Source organism: Cyprinodon tularosa, unplaced genomic scaffold (genome assembly GCF_016077235.1).
Source record: "Cyprinodon tularosa strain WSP-4 unplaced genomic scaffold, ASM1607723v1 ctg1694, whole genome shotgun sequence".
Classification (NCBI taxonomy): domain Eukaryota; kingdom Metazoa; phylum Chordata; class Actinopteri; order Cyprinodontiformes; family Cyprinodontidae; genus Cyprinodon; species Cyprinodon tularosa.
In genome coordinates, this window is record NW_024038527.1 from 5,220 (window position 1) to 28,252 (window position 23,033).

Below are 23,033 nucleotides of genomic sequence, written 5' to 3' on the forward strand. Positions count from 1 at the left end.
TGTGCGTTGATCAAAGCCATCTCTGACAACAGCATTGAAACACCACTATTTATCAAGACGGTCCGGCTGCAGCACCTCAGCTGTCAGACCAGTTCCGCTGCAGGCGCCTGTCACAGGCCACCTCCACCGTAGGGCCGGAAATAAACAAATTTAGCCACGCCCACCTCCCCCCAACCGACATCACCAGACAAAGAAGAAGGTTGTTGAACACGCGAGACTCCTCAACAATTATAAGTTAATTTCTTACTTTTACCACGAAGCAAAAGATGTCTGGCTTTCATATGCTTGTCAGCAATGTATCGCTGTAGCGTTATATGTAAAGCACGTGCGGTTACTGAATGTTACAGTCAGTGATGGGCAGTAGCGCCGCTACATGTAGCGAAGCTGTTAGTTTAACTGCATTTACCAGTAGCTTGACCGTAGTGTCGCCGCTTTATTTATCAAGTAACTTTACAGTAGTGACGTTGTTGTTTTTATCAAGTAGCGACGATGCGTCCACAAACGCTACAAAATCCAGGGCAAAACTAAGTAATGAAACCAGGTTTTCTATTTTTGAAACAACATTCAGAGTTATTTGCTGGACATTCATGCATGAGCCTCTATTCTGCCTCTCCTGTCTGTGTCTACGAAACATGCGCATGCGCACGGCAGTGGAACTCAAAGAATGACACCCACAGACACACAGCCACACACACAGGATGGAGGAGGAGACAGGAGCAGAGCGCCTTATCTTCAGAGATTTTGAAACTTGTTGAATCCTCTGATAAAAAGTACGTGTTCAGATGTTTTAAGGCTTATTTGCACAGATAAGATTTTTTAGATATGGAGGAACAGCTCTCCCATGTATAAAAATAAATACATAAATAAATACAGGCTCAATAAATGAATAAACATTCAATTAATTACCCCCCAAAATACAATGACTAAATATGTAGGTAGAAATTAAATTATACAGTGAGACATAAATGTATATATATCTCTTAATTAACTTCTTTATTTTTTCACCTTTTTTGTAAACAGTTTCATTTGTTACTTGAATCGACTGTTTAATTGAGGTCTGAAGACGTTTTCTCTAAGGGAGACCCTAAAGAAATAAGATGCCTTTTGTAGGGTTTTGTTTTCCCTAGAGATGTCCATTGAATGCAAACTCATAGCCATGTCTCGATATGTAGAACACTACACAGCACCTTTAATTTGGTTCTAAAAACAGCAGATAGTTTATTTTTTTGTCTACTAGTAATTACTTTAGTTTTTTTTTATTATGCTGATCATAAAACAATTTTTACACCGTGTTATTTCATTGGCTGATCTTTAATAAAGATTTTAACCAGTGTATCAGACTCATTTTGAATTGATATTAGGTTTGTACAACGTTAAGTAGCTTCTGATGTAGCTACTACTTTTAACACATTAGTGCAGTTGTTCCCAAAGTGTGGGGCGCGCCCCCTGGGGGGGGGGGGGGGGGGGGGGGTGCAATGCCATTGCAGGGGGGGGGGGCGCGGGAAGCGGTATGGATGAATTACGAAAAAAAAAAAACAGTGCTTGCTTGACTGAGCATAATGGGCAGTTGTGACACTGCAACCCAGATTTGAGAAGATCTGCAGCAACAAGCAGGCTCACTACAACCACTGAAAAGATGGGAGGATTAAAGTACAAAGAAAAAACTCTCAGGGAGCTGTTCAATGTTTTCACTCCATTTTGCACAGAGGCTTTTTTAATGTATTGATGATAGCAAAGTTAAATATTGTTGTGATTCTATAGTTAAATTCTATTCCCAGCCCGCTGGGAATTTATGTTTCTGATACTTTAAGATGTTTATTGCCCTCCCCTGTAGGGGTGGTAAAATATCTTATTTAATCAGATATTATTTCAGCTGTTATATACTGTTTATGACACACAGTCCTACTAACTGTGTGTTAGAACAATAGATGAAAGAGTGATTCGAGCACTAATCATGGTCAAACAGTTATTTCTGCACATACATGGAATAAATTCACCACAACTTCTGTTCAAAATATAAGATTTTATTAACAAAAATCATTCAACTCCAGGTCAAACGTATTTCAGTTTAACACTCTCAACTAAGACTAGTAAAACTCAACTAAACTAAACTAACTACTATGTACAAAGAGGAAGGGGGAAACGGTTGAAAAACATATTACAGTTTAAGATGGATTCTGTGTTTGAAACCAAAGTTTATCTGGAAGAATTTGGGATATGATCAAATTAGCTTTTAACTAATTTCAAAGAAATTGGAATGTTTTCAGACCAATTCACAATGCAAATCCATGAGGTGAATAAAACATTATTTGGCCAAATAATGTTTTATTAAAGGATTTGCTTAATCAAGAACCAAAAACCTTTAGTTAAATGATTCTTTACCCTCTTTGAAATAGCTAGCAGCGAATAGACATCAGGATTCCACTAAATGACTCTTGGTCAGACTTGGTAATGGAAATGTAATGAGCATTTTAGGAACACATAAACACTAATGTTATATCAGTGTTTAAATCCTTAGTGAATAAAGCTTGTCTAAGCTTTAGCAACAGCTCAACATATATTCCTGTAGCATAGCGTAGCATGCAGTCCATTCTGTTAGCATCAATTAGCGTTGTCTTTACTGAGCAGTTCTGTTCCTAATCATGCCAGACCTGCAAACCTTTTTCCATGTCCATTTGGAAAGCTTGAGTTTCATCCAGTTTTGCAGCTCTGCAGTCAGGGGTTCTTTGTCTCAGTCTCACAGCAGGGGTCCTCTCAGTCTCACCCCCAAGGATATGGCTCTCATCCAGTTTGGCTCTGTAAGTTCTGAAACTCAAGAGAAATGTGTTGCAAAAGTTCTGTTTGCAGCAGTTAGGTTCTGAAGAGTTCTGACTCATCCTTGATGGTTCTGGGGATCTGGTTCCCCTGGGGCCCGCATCTCCACTGTGGGCCACATGTTATTGTAATCCAAACGGGGGCCCAGAAGAAAATCTTTGGGAACCACTGCATTAGTGTAACTTAGCTTGCTATAATTCTTTAGGTGCTAGCTTTGGTGTAGTGAAGCTTAATTTATTGTTGAGTAACTGATAGCTTAGCTCACTACACAGGACAAGCAGCTTGCCCAACACTGGTTACAGTGTGCTGAAATACTGTACAGGTTTAATTGTTTGGAGGTGGTTAACAAACGCTTCATAAAACCGTTTAACTTATCGTAGTTAGCGTAGTTTTTGTTATTTCTTATTTGCATTGCTTTAGATTCAACACAGAGTCAGGTCGATGCTCTGCTCGTTTCAGTTTACTGTAGACAAACAGACTGCGGTTTTGCAGCCAGACCTCTCTCGACTGCTCAGCATGCATCAAGTTGCAGGCCTGGGCTCAAACAAATTCTTACAGTTTAGCAATGTGTGAAGATGAGCTGTTGTCAACTGATACGTTTGATAAATGCAATTTTATATGTGAGCACTAATAGTTCTGTTGTCTGGTTAAATGCAGCTGAATGTAAACCTTAAAAAAAAAATCTTTCTTTCTTTTTTTTTTGTTCATAGTATGCCCTGTACACTGTGCTGGATGCGCCCTATGACTTAGTACAGCTACTTGGTGATATCAAACAGCAATCTGTGGATGCTGTTTAGTGATATTGTGTTTGTTACTCTGCATTTTTCAGAAAGACATGCCAAACTTGAGAAACTGGTGGTGCGTCATGTTAATGGAGAATCTGGAACTTGGCAGGTGAGAACAAAAGCTCTTCTTGGTTAGATGGAATCATCCCTTTGATTCTATTGTTTATCATCTTTTACCTCCCCACCACCTCTTATTTAATTCCCAGTTATGGACAAATGTTTGCCCATTGGACGGAGTCCTCCAAGGCCCTCTTACGATGTGACGTGTCTCCAGTTTATAGACTGAAGAAGAGGACACTGGATGACATCACCAAGGTTGGTAATGTGTGTGTGTGTGTGTGTGTGGTACCGTATTTTCACGACCATAGGGCGCACCGTACTAAAAGGCGCACTCTCAGTTATCTGTGCCATTTCTGTATTTAACACACACATAAGGCGCACCGGACTATAGGGCACGTTTTTTATATACAGGTACATGTCCTCTACTACGTTTAAATACCTCTACTGCGTATTTAAAAATAAAGCGGGAGCAAAACTGAGTATGATTGTGCTTTATTCATTTATTTATTACAAAGTATTAATCAAACAGGCTGTGATCACTCCTCTGAAACAGTTTATTGACGCATAAATTAACTTTTTTTTAACCAAGCCACTCTTTCATCTTCTCCTCATCCATCCAGCCCTTTTCATTTGCCTTAATATCATATGTCATCAGAGCGATTTGTCTGTATCACGGCCAGCTCCCAGGTTTGATTAATAGGCTACTTTGTATTAAATACACCTTGCAGCTATATTTGCTGTGATCAGTGGGAATAAAGTAGTTTTAATATGTTTTTAAGTGAGAAAATCCACCTTAAAACTGGATAATAAAAGCGAACATATTCTGTCTGCAGGTTAAGTTAATTTAGGCGTCAATAAACTGTTTCAGAGGAGCGATCACAGCGCTTTGTATATGTGTATCATCAGCGATGTGTCTGTCTCGCTGTCAGCTCCCAGATCAGCTTCTCTGATTGGTTGATGGGGCGCGTCCAGCAGCAAAACTTCAATTTTTCCATCTCGAGCAGCAGCAGCGCGTTGGCGGCGTGTCAGATGCTTAAACGCTCCCGACGCGCTGCACCTGCTGCTCAAAACGCGCTGCGGGACCTTTTGCTGCGCCTATACGCGTGTCAACCATTGACTTTGCATGTAAACTCGCTGCTTCTGCTGCACCTGCTGCGTCCGGTTTACACCGATGTCGAGCGGTTGAATAACAGCGAGCACTGCCTTAATTTGTTTCACCATGTTTTCACATCAGCTGTGAGATGGGCACGCATGGAGTCACAGATTAACAGCAATGGTGATGAGTGGAAAAAAAACACCTGGTCTCCTCACATTCAGCCACTCTTTCATCATCTCCTCAATGAGGTGGTCTCAAAAGTCCGCAGTAACAACACACATAGGGCGCACCGCACCAAAGGGCGCGCCGCACATTTTGAGGGGAAAAAAAGACGTTTATATGCACCTTATAGTCGTGAAAATACGGTAAATTAACTACATGGAACTTTTCTGATTAATTTTTATTTATATTTTCCCCTCAGGACCAAGACCAGCTTTAAACTACACAGGCTGACTTATTCCATACCGAAAAGGTCAAAATGGTAAGTCTTTTTTTAATGTACATTTTGTTGCATTTGTAACCAGGTTAATTTAACTCTCACACCCTACAAATGGAGCTGCAGCAACCTGCACAGCTCCTTTAACTCAACTCATTTATGATGTAGAGCTTAGCCACAAGGGGGCAGCAGATGATCAGTCACCCTACTCCAAAGGCGAAGAAGTCCCTGTTCTCTGTAACAGACGGCAGAGTTGTTTTCTAGAAAAATCTGGATCATCGCCGTCTGCGGTTGGCGTGGGAGGCAGAAGTAGAGAGCTTACAGTGATAAGCAGAATTACCAAATTAATCGGAGAGGATTTTCATTTCTATGATCGTGCTTGGATTTCTTTGAGTTTTGTGTGACCAATATCCCGGCTGGTTTTTTTTCCTTTTGGAGATTTCAGCAGAGGCGAGTCCGTACCTTGCTGTTGCCGCTTGTTCCATTGGTTTCCACTGTGGCTGGATCTTCTACTGGGCTGCACCGCCTCCCTTCGTATTGCCTCTTCTGGAAGATTTTCCATTCATGGACTCTTATTGAGAGGGTTGTAGGACTGAGTGCACTCAGTATTTTTATTTTATTTTGGGACCTTGAACTTTTTATGCCTGAGATTTCAGAGTGTTTTTTTCCTTCAGTGATTCTAATTGTTGTATATAAGAAAGGAAGGACTTGATGGACTTTTATTTTTCTGATGTTGAGTCAACTGTTTACAGGTGACTAAGTTCAATACACCTTATATATTTCCGCTAATCTGTTGTTCAGTGTGTTATTTGGGGTGGATATCTGAACCTTTGTGCAGGTGAAAAAACCAACAGCCTCCTCACTGAACCTAGACTAGATTCTCCTTCTGGGTTATAGTTACTACATATTTGTATTACCAATACTAGTAATAAAGGAGGGGTTACACATTCATTTTTTTTTTTTGGAAAATAATAATCTCTCCTCTTTTCTACAGGATAAAAAGGTGATCCATGACTGCAGAAAAGCAGCACACTGGTTGGAAGAAAACCAAAGTCTCTTCAGAGGCAATGTGGATTTGCCTGACATTTTGATGATGGGGGAGGAGAATGTGGCTGAAGCAGTCAAGCTATTCAAAGAAATGTGTGAAGTAGATGACTTCACCATTGATGAGCATGAGAGGGAGATGGTTTTAGAACCTTTCAAGTTTGTTTTTGAAAAGATTGAAGTAGGGCTGCAACAACGAATCGATAAAATCAATAAAAATTGACTTTTAAAAGCGTTGGCAACGAATTTAATCATCGATTAGTTGTGTCGCGCGATTAATGCGTCATCCACCGCCGCCATCATCACATCCACTTGACTGAAACGGGGAAGAAAAAAAAATATGGCAGAGCGAGCCAGCCCCGCAGGTGCAGTGTTGCCAACTCAGTGACTTTTCAGACCCCTGCAGCGACTATTTTTCAAAAAAGCGACTAGCGACAAATCTGGCGACTTTTTACGGTGTCACTGGCGGCTTTTGGAGACTCTTACATGAAAGCGTTCCTACTCTGCCGTGGGGCGCCTCCCCCATCCCAACCGCGTTCTCCCTCTCCCACAGGAGTCCCTCTCAGCGCTGCAGTCAGAGCCGCAGGATTTTAGTGAGGAGTTTATCCTCAGCGTCCAGACTGCAAATGAAGCGCGCATGCGCCGGGATTGACGGCGCAAATTGATCACAATAATTAAAATAGCCTGCGCTTTGTAAAGCGAAAAAAGTCGTAACATGCAACTTTTGTAAAAACAAATGAACATGGCGCGGAAGCACCACTGTTATGACGCAGCACCTGAAAAGAAAACACGTTGGAGCCTTCAATGGCAGTGAAGAGAGCTGATCAGCAGGATGAGTAACCATGTTTGTTTGGTTTTAAAGTGGGGAAATGTAACGTTAGTTTCTCAGGTAGCTCATCTGATGCTTTCCTTACCTTGTTAGTAGGTTACAGACAGTGATAAGGTTGGCTACTTATTTTACTTTTAATTTCATTTGAATTAGCTTAAGCAGCGTTTATATTTATTTTATAAATAAATGAACTTGCAAATTATGAGGGCAAGGCTTTTAAAGTTTAAATCTTCTGGCAAAGATAAAGTAAAGAAGATTCTGCAATTTATGGAAGTAAAGCAGAATAAAATCCAGCAAGATCAGTAATATGTCAATTAATTATCTGCCACATTCCCATGTAAATATCTGTCTTTGGAGGATGTGTTTTTTAGCACCCCTAGTTCTCTCATTTTTATTCCAAATACAATTTATAATTTGAATCACAGGGCTATTTTTATCTCTATGGTTCAGTATTTTCTCAAGTAGCAACTTTAACTGCTATACTTTCCTGTCTTAAAAGGCAGAACTCTTCTAGTCTAAAAAAAACTCATTTGTTGAAATGGGGGGACCTATTGTTTGAGCCCCTTAGGGGCTTTAAAAACAAAAATGTCTTTTTTTGCGCTTTATGAAACAAAGTAGCCTATATTTTGTGGATGTACAGCAACATTTCTCATGTAAGTTTGCGTAGTTTTAACACAAACATTTATTTTTCATATTGCACCAGTACAGTTAATGAGCAACCTGTACTTGTGTGCTTGTTTGTTCTGTCTAAAATGTTTATTTTGGAATAAAGAGGTTAATATAAAAAATATTTTTGTCCAATTCATCGATTAATCGAAAAAATAATCGGCCGATTCATCGATTTTTAAAATAATCGTTAGTTGCAGCCCTAGATTGAAGACGTGGCAGTTTTTGGAGGAGCTGGCCGATCGGCAGAATCTTCTCCTGTACTGTGAGTGTAGATTGTGAATAAAGGACTTAAAGATGTAAAGATGAATGATTATTTGTGTTTATATAATTCTCTGTTTATAACATGACATGTACATTTATGCGTTTCACACCTGCAGCTGTGCTATAAGTTAAAATAAGTTGTGGCTGAATATGGGGAGAAATATGGCTATTAATAATGGAAAAGATAAGTTAACCCAGTAATGATATTTTTTGTTTTCTTTTATTATACATTATAAATTTCAGGAGGGAAATGAAGGTCCTGACTATCCCAACATAGAGCAGCCAGTTTGTGAGAAACAGTTGGAGAAACAGTCTTACTCAGGAACCCAGCAGTTCAATCACTGGGAAACTGCCCCATTGACTAATATTAATTGCTATTTTGTATTAAAGCAAGATAAAAAAAAAAAAAATCTTAGGTATAATGTCTTGTAAAATGCAAAGCAATGCTTTTTTTTTTTTTTTTCCTAAGGGTACGTAGATTAAACTAGGTTATGGAAGGGACAGTGTTATAATCCAATCAGGCTGATTATGTCAATCTTCAACAAACTGATTTTTCTACGTTCTGCCAGAGAGGATCCCAGAGCTAGTGAAATCACGTTTTTATTAGCAGATTTTGTATTTTCACAAGTTTTCATTGTTTCATTTTTGTTTTTCAGATTGAGTTTAATCAATTGCATTCTTTTAAAATCGCTACGTATTCACAGATCATTCTATTTTCAGCCCGCTTAAAAAAGTGCTCACTCTTGACGAAAACAATGACCAATAAATATGTTGTTGTAATATATTACATATATTTTTTTGGATTAAAGGTTGTTTTTTTTTATTCATTTCTGGATATCTTTTTTTTAAAGAACAATAATGACACACATTTTACTCTGTTTCCAGGTGTGTTGACTAATTTAACTTTTTAGTTGTTAGCATTTTAACTGTAAACTGCAAATAAAAATACAGCAATTAATTATTCACATAAATACAGGAGAAAAGGAGAAGGGAAAATTATGTCTCTGCAAGTCATCTAGGAATCTTCTATGTCATTACAGTTAATAATAATAATAATGATAATAATAATCAAAATAACAAAAATAGTATAACAATAAGGCTGTTATTATCAGAGTAAGATATTGAGGCAGCCCAGGACAGAAGTGGCCTTCCTCACCAGCTTATTCAGTCTCTTTTTGTCCCGCTCTGAGCTGCCAGGGGCCCAGCAGACAACAGCGTAGAGGAGGGCTGAGGCCACCACAGAGTCATAGGTTTTAAGGAGGGGCCTGCTGACTCCAAAGGCCCTCGGCCTCCTCAGGAGGTGGAGGCGGCTCTGGCCCTTTTTATACAGAGCGTCAGTGTTATGAGTCCAGTCCAGTTTATTATTGACGTAAACACCCAGGTATTTGAAACTCTCCACAGTTTACATTACAGTGAACCCTCGCTATAGCGCGGTTCACTTTTCACGGTCTCGCTGCTTCACGGATTTGCATCATGCATTGTTAACCTTTATTGTCAAACATAATCGATGGCGGCATGTCAGTTTATAAGGATCTTTTGGCCCAGAAGAAAAAAGAGCGACAACAACTGCCGATAACTATGTTCTTCTCTCAAAAACACACACCTGCACCGCAGGCTTTAGAAGAAAACAACGCCACAGAGCAGTCAGGATGCAGCGGCTTCGTCAGAACAGCAGTGAAATACTGTACTGTACACGTCAGTCACTATACTTTGTATTTTTTTTCATAATCATTTTTCATTTTCTCCCGTTACAATCCGTCACGGTGGGGCAGTGCTGATCCCCGCAATATTAACTCTTCATTTCGTATTGATGATTCAAATTATTACTTATTTATTTATAACTATATTATTTTACAGTACAGTACAGTAGTTAACAACGTTTATACCGTACTTTTATTTGTTAAACAAATGCTTGGGCCTGTAAAAACGTTTTGTTCCTTGATTTCAATGTTGTATGGAGTATTTCATCGTATGATAACTGTAAAAAAATAAAGGTTTCTATTTCACGTATTTCACCTATCGCGGGTTCTTTTTGGAACGTAACCCCCACGATAAACAAGGGTTCACTGTATTTAAAATGGGAATACTCCGGATTAGCTCACTGACTTTTGGGTCGTGTCACAGCCATCTGTGACAATAGCTTAGAAACGCCACTATTCATCGCGGCAGCAAGCAACATTCTTGCATAATGTGCCCAAAAAGCCTGGGGGTTGGGCCTTTCATGCTTGTTGTATCAGGCATCATAGCGTCCTTTTCCAGATCAAACTGAAAATTTTACCAGCTAGATAATAATAATAATAATAATGATAATAATAATAAAAATAACAAAAATAGTATAACAATACGCCTATTATTATCAGAGTAAGATATTGAGGCTGTAGAATGATAATCCCTATGGTCTAATGTAATTCCTTGGAAAGGTGGAGCGCACATCAGCTGATCTAAATAAAAGAAAGACGCCATAAAGTCAAACAGCATAATAGGCTACTATCCGTAAAATATATAAATAAGTTAAATAAGTTATTGTACAATTTTTGATATCATAGGCCATGAAGTGATTTTAAAAAAATAGAAAAACATTTAAGGCAAGATTAATAAACTTGGCCACAGCAGGGACCGAACCCTCAACCTTCTGAACTGTAGACCATTCACCCTACCCTTTACGCTATCAGAACACAACACATGACACCCCTCCCAGTCTGCTTATTGACCTACCTAATCCTGAGTCATGGGACGCTGAAATGGACTCAGACTGCCACCTAGTGGCTATAGTAGTCACATGTTTTTCACGCAGTTCGTGAAACACGGGGAGCGTGAGTGAAGTGTCCATTTCCAACTAGTACCCACTGTATTTATATATGTGTGTATGTGTAAAACACTGTTAAACAAACAACTCTTGCACACAAAATGGATAATGCAGTGTTGGAAAACCTGGCAGAAGTGGTAAAAGTTGCCAGCAGCTGCATGATTAAACTTGTTTATATATATATATATATATATATATATATATATATATATATATATATATATATATATATATATATATATATATATATATATATATATATATATATATATATATATATACCTGCAGTTTTAAGTTTACCACTCTTCAATTGAAAACACCTTCCACAGCACAAAAAGCAACAGTGAAGCAGCGTGAAGGAACACAAGTCACTCTTTTACACCTATCAGCTGCAATTTCAAAAAGCAACCACCAGGGGGAGGCAGGGTGCCTTCACCTGGGAAATTTAAACTGTGGTTGCAGTGACATGCCTACGCCAGCAGATGGCGCCAAAGAGCACTACACAATTTGGATCTCAGAACACTGGGATCAGCTGAGTAGTTGTAATTACACAAGCTACCACTAGAGGGAGAGAAAAAAAATCTTGTTCAGTGGATCTCTGTCAATGTGACCTACGCTGACCCAGTTTAATGATTTAGTTTGTGTGCTCACCTTGGTTCAACGTTGTGACCTGGATTAGGGCGGCTGGGTGAGCTTGGGGAGAAACTCTCTGTTGATCGTCTTATACACCATCATCAATGTAAGTACAGCTTTGCATAAGAACGAAAGATGGAAAATAAAATGACATCATAGCATTTCAATTCCATTCAGTTTATTTATGGTTTGTTGATGGTTCAGCTTCTTGCACCCCTGGTTCGCTGTTTCTTCACCTTATGAAACTCTTGTTTCTGGTTCTTTGATTTTGCTTCTCCTTGGAAACATCGTTCTTGAAATCGGATGGAAAGCCCATTTTTCTTCTTCCACACACATCATATCTGGTGGAAACAACAGAGAAGGCTGTGCTGCAGTGTCTCCTCTTGTTTACAGCGCTGCAGTCCACTGACACACACACAGTCCTCCCTCCCTCCTCTGCTGAGGAGAAGCTTGTTTGGACTTCTGCAGGCATGGGCGTAGGTTTGCATAGGGACCATAGGGACATCTCCCTACCAAAATTTTGAACCGACCTAATTGTCCCGACCAATAATTGGATTTGAGCAACATGTTTATAATCTACAGCAGTAGTTGTTGCAGCAGTGGCTTCTTTTCCTCTTGCAGCTCCTCTGCTTGGTCTCTCCTTTCCCTTTCACGTAGCAGCGCATGGAACTGTGCTGCTCTGTTTAACTCCACTCTCATTGGTTGTTCTGCCTTAGGTCCCGCCTTCTCTCTCCTTGATAGGCTGTTTTCTAGTCCGTCCGTGCTTGGAGCACAAAATTGAAAATTTATTCACAGGATGCAAAACTAGTCCCAATAAAAAAATATCATGTGCACTAAAAAACAAAAACCTCTTTTTTTTCTTTTTTAAAACGAAATGTTCTGAGTCAGCCAGGATTTCTGAAGACTGCTGGAAAAATGGGCAAATAAAGGCTGTAAGCCATCAACATTTCTGATTCTTAGCCACAGCCACCTAAACAAGAAAATGTGAGGGTTTCCTTTTTACCGATATTTAGTTGCTGTCATGGTTGGTCTTGGGATTAAACCCACATGCAGAACACCACTGGAGACTGATAAAAAGTTCAACAGATTTATTTAAAGGTTTTCACAACAATGATATGACTGGATTCAGGAACTGGACCGGGCAGGATTCTCTGGCGTCTGGAGAGACGGATAGATTGGTTAGCCAGGTTAACAGATGATTTGTTGAGTTTCTGATGTTTCTGAGAATACCTGAAGGGGTCCAGGTTTTCTTGTCTGAGAGAGGGAACCGGTTGGGTCCAGAGACTGTTGGTTCAGCAGAGTGCTCAGCAGCAGCAGCGTCTAGCTTCTGACTTTCTAGTGGCAGACCTTGGTTTGAGTGATAAGCTCTCCTCCTGAGAGCAGCAGGAGGATTCCAGACTGATTTCTTCTGGTTTGGATTCCTTGGGTAGGCAGGCAGGTTTCCAGGCAAAGCTCATCCAGAGCTTCTGGGTTTCCTGTGAGCAAAGAAGACAAAGGCAGGTTAGAATCTTGTTTCTCTCAAGAGCCAACTAAGATTCTCTAAAATGACAGAGGCTCAGGTTCGCTAACCAAACTTGGTCAACACTGCGGCGTTGAAGGAAGGTCTGGCAGCTGCTTACATAGGCAGGTCTCCTGATGGGCTGATGAACGTCAGCTGTGCTGGAGGGCTCCAGCCCAGGAGATCCACAGCGCACCCTGCTGGAGACAGGAGGCAGATCTCCAGATCCCAACAGATGCTATTACTGTTTTCATTTTTTGATGACTCTTTCAGGTATAATTATTAGCAGGTGTTATTTCTTTTATAGAGTAGCCTATAACAACAAGAAATGGTGCCTAAACATTTGCTATTTTTTGTTTAAAAAGCATAATTAGGGTTCCATATAATAATAATAATTTAATTGACTATTTATACTTCTAGAAATAGGATAAAGACAAGAACAAACAGAGGAAGAATATTAACATTGATTTTATCTTACATAGATTTCCACACAGTCTATAAGTAAATTAGTATAAACATTAATGTCTGGTAAACATGCTTGAATCTGACTGTTTATTTTGGATATTATTAAATTACAGATAAGATAGTGTTATATTGTCTTTTATAATTGTTAAAAGTGATTTTATATTTGAATACACTTAGGCTCATTCTTAGTGTTGTGTTTGTAGATGATGCCACTAAAAAAGAAAATAGACATAAGGAGCTATTTAAACAGTCAGACAGTAAGCAATATAGGACAATGATAAAAGGTTGCGTTACATTAAATCCTTTACTATTAAAAATGCACTTATACATTATATGATTATAGGAAACACAGATATCCAGTAATAATGATGCAGGGCAGCTTGTAGGTGAAGCAGCTGCCCTTCAGTGCTTCAGGTGATGTCTAAATAAACCAGGTGATACTAAAATATTTCCTCTTGATGAGTTCTGGATGGAGAATATTGACAGACAAAAACATTTTTTAATCTTATATTATATATATATATGTTGTATTTAAAAATGTTGGTATAATTACTGATCTAAGTGGGTTGCTCTGTCGGAGAAAGGCATATTTTACATTTATATTATGTTTTAGAGTCTCTATTCTACAGTTAATGATGAATCACTCACTAAATTAGTTGATTATTATTGAAATAATCAATGAATACGATTCATTTTTTCAGTCCCAGATAAAATACATCAAATGGGCGACACAGAGTAACTACAGCCCAGATGTTCTACTTTTATAGTGAACTTAATATTTTAATGAATGTATTATTTTGCTTGATACAGAGAGAGCATAGTAGGTAAAAATATAAGAGTGGGGTTTAACTCTGCACAATTCTATATCTTCAGAAGAAAATACTGTATTTACCTTCTCTCTTAGTCGTTCAAATTAAACCATTTTCAAAGTGGAAAACAGTCCTAATTCCACATTGATCAGAGCCGGTGATACTTCAAACATTCATAAACAGCATCTAATGAGTGTAGTGCTTATACGATTTTTATTAATGTAGCAAAATGATGCTTTTCTCTTTTAACAATGAATTCCTCTTATCAGTACGGATGCTCACACTGTGCATAAAAAAGGACATGCATATTGCATAGCACCAATGACAAGCGACTGATAGTGTCCCTACCAAAGTTCAAATCAAACCTACGCCCTTGTCTGCAGGTGCAGAAGTGATAAAGAGTACCGAACACTAGCGAAGTAAATTTACTGAGTAAGTTCTAAATTATGGAATAATTAAATGATTTGTGACAAAGTTCAAATTTTAATCTAAAGTTCTTTAAGCTACATGAACTTATTATATCTACTATTGTCTGTGAAAGGCTAAGATAACATCTGATCTGTCCTTCCCTCTGCTCCTTTAATTCAGCATGTTGGTAACTTTGACTCCCAGTTTTCCTCCCCATGAGCTCCTGACGGGTCGACCCTTTCCTGGACCACAGAACGGACCAGACCACTGACCTCTGGACCAGACCACTGACAGGTGACACATTAAAATGACCTGCAAGACCTTTTTTCCCCTTAGTCAGAGACGGCTTTACAGACGGACCAAGGTGCCTGGAGAACCTCAGGGAGGACCATCTCAGCCATCCTTCCATCCTTCAGCAAAACAAAGCAAACCAGAATAAAAGGACCAGAATAATCCTCTCTGGTTTGTTAATTAACACATTAGTAGTCCACCTGATGTGTTGAAGCTGTTAAAAATGTCGCCTGTATAAGGGACCAACATCAACAGAAAGATGAAAGATGAACTTGTTTATATATATATATATATATATATATATATATATATATATATGTACATATACCTGCAAAAAGAAACGGTGAAGCGGCATAAAATAAAACAAGTCAGTCTTTTACACCAATCAGCTGCAATTTCGAAAAGCAACCACCAGGGGGAGGCAGGGTGCCTTCACCTGGGAAATTCAAACTGTGGTTGCAGTGACACGCCTACGCCAGCAGATGGCGCCAAAGAGCACTACACAATTTGGATCTCAGAACACTGGGATCAGCTGAGTAGTTGTAATTACACAAGCTACCACTAGAGGGAGACATAAAATCTTGTTCAGTGGATCTCTGTCAATGTGACCTACGCTGACCCAGTTTGATGATTTAGTTTGTGTGCTCACCTTGGTTCAACGTTTTGACCTGGATTAGGGCGGCTGGGTGAGCTAGTGGAGAAACTCTGTTGATCGTCTTATAGACCATCATCAATGCAAGTACAGCTTTGCATAAGAACGAAAGATGGAAAATAAAATGACATCATATAATTTCAATTCTATTCAGTTTATTTATGGTTTGTTGATAGTTCAGCTCATAAGCGTCGTTAGACCTATTTAAGGGTGGCTTCAGTCACCCTTTCTTTGGCATTAGCCACCCTATAATTATTTTGCGATTTTAAAAAATATATTTTATTTTTCTGTATTTATTTTTTCCTCATATTTTCCCAAAACAAATGCAGTAAAGCACCGAATAAAAGCCATAAAGAAGACAAGTTAATCTGAACAATCATAGGCGTAACTTCCTTAAGGACTGGTGTGGACATGTCCCCACCAATATTTTGTACACGTATTTTGCTTTCGGTGCTGTGTATATCTGATTAAAACCCCATTCATGCCGCTCCTCAGAAAGAAAATAAAAAAAAGTTCTCCCCGCTGCTCACCGTCCACAAACCCCGACAAAAAACTCAGAAAAAAGAATCTGTTGCCTCTCGCTTTCTCCCCATCACCCCCCTCCGCCCTCACCCCATAACATTTGAATTGAAGATATCCGCGGGTGACGGGTCGGGTTTGGTAGTCATCCTAACGGGTTCGGGCGGGTGCGGGTTGGTAAAACTCGACCCGTGCAGGTCTCTAAGCTACACTACATTCAGTATCGTTGCCATAGAAACAGACAACAGCGCCAATATATCAGAATTATACTAAAACACACGCAAATAATTTCCCACATAAAAAACTGGACTTTCAGTCCATTACAGTTTTCCGTTTTTAGAGGGTTGTTTATTTTGCGTTTATTAAGTGATGGCTGTGGTATATTAGCTTTCACTGCTATAAGCTTTCGCAGCAGTGATTGATTAATTTAAACACCTGCTCTACTGATGGTCTATCGGAGTTGGTGTTTAGGTTGAACATAAAGAACACCTTTTATTTGAAGCTTCTTGTAGCTACTGTTTTAATCCCGGCTTTACTTAAAACTTTTTCCTGACCTTGATAGTGTTGCCATTCAGTAGCAAGCACTGCGCCCCTTTTTCTTTTATATGTACACGTACATTTAAGATTTAGCGTGTTAAGTTGACAACTCATGAGCAAGCTGCTTTTTGCAATCTAGCAGGAAGGTAAGGATAGGATCTTGCAGGTGTGACGTCACTCTGCAGGAGGTCCAAAGATAAAAGCTTTAAACAATTTTGGCATTGGAATTTCAGATTTAAGGGAGTTAGAAAGTTCACTTAGTAAAAGTGCAAATAATAAATCTGATTACCGATTACTTTTAAGCTGGTTGAACATACTGCGACAGACTGGTGACCTGTCCAGGGTGATCCCCCCTCTCACCCAGAACGTGGCTGGAGATATGCACCAGCACCTCCTGATCCCACTGAGGGATAAGGTTAAAGAAAATGGATGGTTGAACATAGTCCGCTCTCCCAGATTCTATCAAATCAGTATTGATACCCTCAGGGGCGGATTTAGGAAATTTGGGGCCCTAGGCAAAGACAGGCAGGGGGCCCCCTGAGAAGTAAACCCATAAAACAGACCCATTCTACAGATAGAGAAATGTTAATAGAATAGACATCCATTATTTGTTCTAGGTTTTGTCCCTCTCTTCTTGTCCCTTTTTCCTCTCTATTTATCAGCGTTCTGATGGCATTTTAGCCAAAGGATTTTTATCAAAAACATAATTAATGTGCACAAATAAGGATTAGTTGTATTAACCATACATGGAAACAGAGTTTTATGGGGCCCCCCAGAACTTGGGGCCCTAGGCAACTGCCTAGTATTGCCTAATGGTAAATCCCCCCCTGGATACCCTGCTAGTGGATGTTCTTGACAGAAAGACGGAGTTGCTTAATCATATTCTGCTTAAGGCCCCATTAGATCTTGTCCGAGTCCTGGTTTAAAAGTAAATTAATTTTAAAAAGTGACCCAAAATTGACTGTCAATAAATGTTCTACAAAATTGATATATTTATTTGATTTCTTTGATTTGTACTGTCTGTTTAGATTTATGTGATATTTTTTGCACAAAATATATAAGTGAATATTGTAACAGTTTCAACATAAGCAGTAAATTGATAAATGTTATTCGCATTTTTTTGGCTTTATCCTTTCCAACAAAAAAAAAAAGGCGTCGCGCAGGTAGCTCCCTTTCCTTATGAGCCGTCCCCAACAACTTTCAACACAAAGTTACACCCTTGTCTTAGACAACGCCTTAGCAGGTGCACTGAAAAAATTATATTATATATATTATATTTATATATATTTTATATATATAAATAAATAAATATATATATATATATATATATATATATATATATATATATAGAAATATATTTATATATATACACTATTATTAGGCTACCATCAAGGACATGAATGAATTTATACAGGAAATGAACATTTGCCAGGAAGATGTTTATGCAAAGAAAGAGCTTTATTAAAACAAACACAACTATACGCAACGCGAGGATCTGCCCACACATGCGTATCCAAAAATTACAACTCCGTGAACGGTCCGTTTGCTTCCTCGGGGTTGGAGGTAACTGGCAGCATTCCCTCCGAGGCAGGTCCGATGTGCAGACGCCCTGTACTTCGCCGTCGCCTCTAACCGGGACTGCAGCTTAACACAGAATGGCGGCGGCCATTCCAGAGTTCCACTTCCTCATCAGCTAGCACACTCTGCCTCGATTTCAGCAGCTGTAAAAAAAACAATGAATCAGCACTATGCGATGGGATGCACTGCGTATGGACACAACACATCTATCAATGCACCTGAAAAATAGTCACCAAATAAAGTCTTACCCTCTTTCTTCTAGCTGGACTCCGAGCTGAATGCTTGGCAGTTTCCGCACGCAACGTGTTCGCTGGCTGCGTATATCTGAAGCTCCTGCGTACCGTCTCAAAATACGTCTTACAGGCAGCTGGAAAACAATTAAATGAGAGTGGTATGAACAAAAAAATCAAACGCAAGTCACAGTAACAAGGAAGGAGAAAACATTAAAACAAGTCACTTACACACAATGTCGTCTTTATCAACATCGAGCAAATCTGGACTTGCTGTATGGCTCCGAGCAAATAGGAGGTCTGTGAAATCAAAATGTACAGCTATGATCGGTATCCATCTGTATCCATTTCCTTTTACCGCAGAATGAAAGCATATTCTTTAAATCTTACCCTGGCTCCGGTTCATAGCGCCTGCAATTAGTCTCCGAGTTGTGAAGACGGCGTACTGCTTCCTGTGAATCACAAAAAATACACTTTAATAAAGCTTGTTCTTGCAAGGTTACTATTAGCCGTAGTTTTAGGCTAGGCTGCTTTTAGCTTAGCTAGCTAGGCTGCTTTTAGCTTAGCTTAGCAGTAATCGAACATATATTTACCGCAGTTGTTCGACTGCTGAAAGTTGTGGATCGCGTCCAAGAGGAGTTGAAGGCGAGTTGAACGCGAGACGTCGTCCAGCCATTGATCACGTACCAGCAAAATCCAAACAAAGGAACTGGAGATAAAGTTCTTCTGACAAACATGTCTGCTTGCCCATAAGCTCACACGTGATTGGACGAGCAGTTGAAGGCTCGTCAGGCTCCTCCAATCACATACGAGGTCATTGAACAGCTCGCGTCTCTCATGTTTTGTTTTTTTGCTTTATTGGCAATTCCGTGTAACAATACAGAGTAATTCAAACATCAAACACAGATACACAGCAGTTGGTGACATTATGACTTTAAAAAAAATGAGACGTAGAATGTAAAAAATAAATAAAAATAAAACAAGGGTAACAAACCTATAAATAAATAAACAAACAAATAAAATAAACATGAAATAATAATAGCTAGGGGTTTACATTGAGTTTATGTGTATAATTTTATACCATTTTTCTTCTTCATAAATTTAAGTGACTGAAAATACAAACAAAGTTCTTTAAGAAAAACGTTGAAGTTTGGCTTGGTCCTCGTATTTGTTTTTGTGAATGTAAAATTTCCCCATCATGAGTAACACATTAAAGGCTAGGTCCTGCAGCTTATCTGTCATTTCTATTCCAAACAAAACATTCTCTTTGTCCAGATGAGAAGGAGAATCAAATTTAGGTGAACACCAGAAGCAGAAATCTTCCCAGAAAACTTTCACTTACATACAATCGTAAAAGAGGTGACCAACAGTCTCAGTTTCACATTCACAGAAGGTGCAATCATTTTCTTCAAAAACCAAAACGGAGCCTCAGAAATTCCTTGGAAGGATAAATGTCAGTGATTATTTTGAAATGGACTTCTTTAACCTTTGGAGCAACAGGAAACTGTAGATATTTATTCCGCAGTTTTCCCACTTTCACTTTTGGAAAATGCTTGGAGATTAGGTTTCGGTGGGATGTATCGGGATGAAATTACTTGACAAACAAACTACGTCGACATTGTTGGTCAGCTTTTTATCAATAACAGACTGACCGTTGAGTAACAGAGAGGGAAGTTTTACCTGGACATGGTTTAGGAGTAGGTTGCATGACATTATGATCAGAGGCTGAGGAAGGGCTTTGATTAATATATTATATTGTTTTCTGTTATTTATTTCGAATTTAGAGCAAAGAGTTTCAAAAGGTAAAAAAATCCCTTTGTCATCAAAAACGTACATTATCGACCATATACCACTTTCTAGCCAGCTCTTGTAAAATAAAGACTTGTTCCTGAATAGGACATATCGGGAGTTCCATAGTGGGGTGTTATGAGGACTAAAATTATGCTTAAATATTAGTTTCCAATAAAGTAAGACGCGTTGATGAAAAGAAGAAAGTTTAACAGGAAGTTTCTTAGGATCAAAATCACATTTAAGAAGGAAGTTAATTCCTCCTAATTCTATAAATAATTTGGAGGCGATATGAAACCAAAAACTATTTTTATTTTTCAGAAAAGATTTGAGCCAATTCATCTTAAATTCCGTCTAAACATTCAAAGTCTATTGCTTTAAGACCTCCATCACTATACTCTTTAACCATTGCTTCTTTCCTAATGCAGTGTGTCTTGTTTGTCCAGATAAAGGTGAAGTTAATTTGATTATATTATAGCTTTAATTGCATGTTTAGGAAGGGATGTGGAATAAGCTGGATAGATAAATCTTGAGAGACATTCCATTTTTGTAAGGAAAGTTCAACCAAAAATTGATATGTCACGTTGAGACCACAAATTTAAGTTAAGTTTACATTTATCTAAAATATTCCAACAGTTTAGTTTTTCCAGTGATTTATTGTCTTTGGTGATGTGAACACCAAGATATTTCACGGCAGATTTAACAGGGATGTTATGAATGGCAGTCTGGGAAGAGTCGTTTATCGTCGGGTCTATCATGTAAACATGGCTTCATCCCCATCCGGACAGACATTTTTATGGAAAGCCAATAGAAGTTTGGGGCTTGCAGGGAACAGACACGTCATACCCAGCATCATTTCTGCCAGTTGAGCACATTGCTAGAAGATGTGTGGTTAATACATCCTCTGTGCATTTAAATAAGACCAAAGAAAAGGTGACGGTAGTCATGCCACTATGCACAGTAGTTGAGCTCTAGGAGACTGTGATCTCTGCAGACCCCTTATTCTAGAAAAATGTCACTTGGGGTAAAACTCCCCCTGCAACCCTGATTTGCATTTGTATAGCTCACAGCATTTTCATTTACATGTTAAAGCCTCCCCTAGAATTCCATGGGGGGAAGGCATGGGGTTGAACACTGCCTAAGAAAACCCACGTCAATTTCTGACAATTTATGGGAGTTTTCGGCGATGCCTGCAAATTACCGTGAACAGCCGTTAACCTGAAATTCCACGACAATCTACAGTGCTGCATATTGACGAAAATCCCACTTTTCATGCAGTGGCTTTTTAAGGTTCACATTCAGTTCTCAAAAATTAAATGTTGAACATGGGTCAATACTCATTAAAACCTTAAAGTAATCAAAAAGTAATCAAAAGTAATTAGTTACATTACTTTTTAAAAGTAATCGAAAAACTTACACTACAATTTAAACAAGGTAACTTGTAACTGTAAAGGATTACATTTTTAAAGTAACTTACCCAACACTGGCTGTGGACAGTGTTTTAATATTTGGAGAGTGGAGAACTTAAAACTGCAGGTATATATATATATTTATATATCAGAGGTCTCTGTCCAGCAGAGCGCAGTCCTAGGAACAGCTAAGATACTGCGCAGAACCCTCAAACTCCCAGGTCCCGAGGAGGACCCGAGCTTGAGGATGACACATACCAACCCACGAGGGGTGAGAAAACTGTTTATATATATATATATATATATATATATATATATATATATATATATATATATATATATATATATATATATATATATATATATATATATATATATATATATATATATATATATACAGGTCATCACACCCAGGCAACTGTACTTTCTGAAAGGTGAGTGATTGAAACCATTAGAAACTTACAGATTTAAACACAATTAAACACACAAATTAAAACACAGCATAAAAGAAACAAGTCACCCTTTTATACCAATCAGCTGCAATTTCGAAAAGCAACCACCAGGGGGAGGCAGGGTGCCTTCACCTGGGAAATTCAAACTGTGGTTGCAGTGACACGCCTACGCCAGCAGATGGCGCCAAAGAGCACTACACAATTTGGATCTCAAAACACTGGGATCAGCTGAGTAGTTGTAATTACACAAGCTACCACTAGAGGGAGACATAAAATCTTGTTCAGTGGATCTCTGTCAATGTGACCTACGCTGACCCAGTTTGATGATTTAGGTTGTGTGCTCACCTTGGTTCAACGTTTTGACCTGGATTAGGGCGGCTGGGTGAGCTTGGGGAGAAACTCTCTGTTGATCGTCTTATACACCATCATCAATGCAAGTACAGCTTTGCATAAGAACGTAAGATGGAAAATAAAATGACATCATAGCATTTCAATTCCATTCAGTTTATTTATGGTTTGTTGATGGTTCAGCTTCTTGCACCCCTGGTTCGCTGTTTCTTCACCTCATGAAACCCTTGTTTCTGGTTCTTTGATTTTGTTTCGCCTTTGAAACGTCATTTTTGAAATCGGATGGAAAGCCCATTTTTCTTCTTCCACACACATCATATCTGGTGGAAACAACAGAGAAGGCTGTGCTGCAGTGTCTCCCCTTGTTTACAGCGCTGCAGTCCACTGACACACACACAGTCCTCGTCCCTCCTCTGCTGAGGAGAAGCTTGTTTGGACTTCTGCAGGTGCAGAAGTGATAAGAGTACGAACACTAAGGAAGTACAATTTACTGAGTAAGTCTAATTATAAAATTAAATAATTTTAAAAAACAAAAAAAAAAAAAATTTTTTTTAAATAACATTTTTTTTTTTTTCTTAAAAAAAAAAAAATCATTTTCCCCCCTCCCCTTTAAAAA

The 23,033-nt window shown here is 38.8% G+C and overlaps 2 long non-coding RNA genes across 2 annotated transcripts; one reads left to right on the forward strand and one right to left on the reverse strand.

Moving 5' to 3' along the window:
- The first annotated feature begins 3,660 nt into the window (after positions 1 to 3,660).
- Positions 3,661 to 6,387, forward strand: LOC119780980. Its single transcript, XR_005280478.1, has 4 exons — positions 3,661 to 3,708; positions 3,806 to 3,914; positions 5,177 to 5,236; positions 6,186 to 6,387. It is a non-coding gene; the product is annotated as an uncharacterized LOC119780980 (long non-coding RNA).
- An 11,900-nt stretch (positions 6,388 to 18,287) lies between these two features.
- On the reverse strand, positions 18,288 to 18,708 carry LOC119780982. The gene is made up of 3 exons (XR_005280479.1): positions 18,652 to 18,708; positions 18,439 to 18,557; positions 18,288 to 18,333 (listed from the first exon to the last, which is right to left on the reverse strand). It is a non-coding gene; the product is annotated as an uncharacterized LOC119780982 (long non-coding RNA).
- Between the last annotated feature and the right edge of the window lie 4,325 nt (positions 18,709 to 23,033).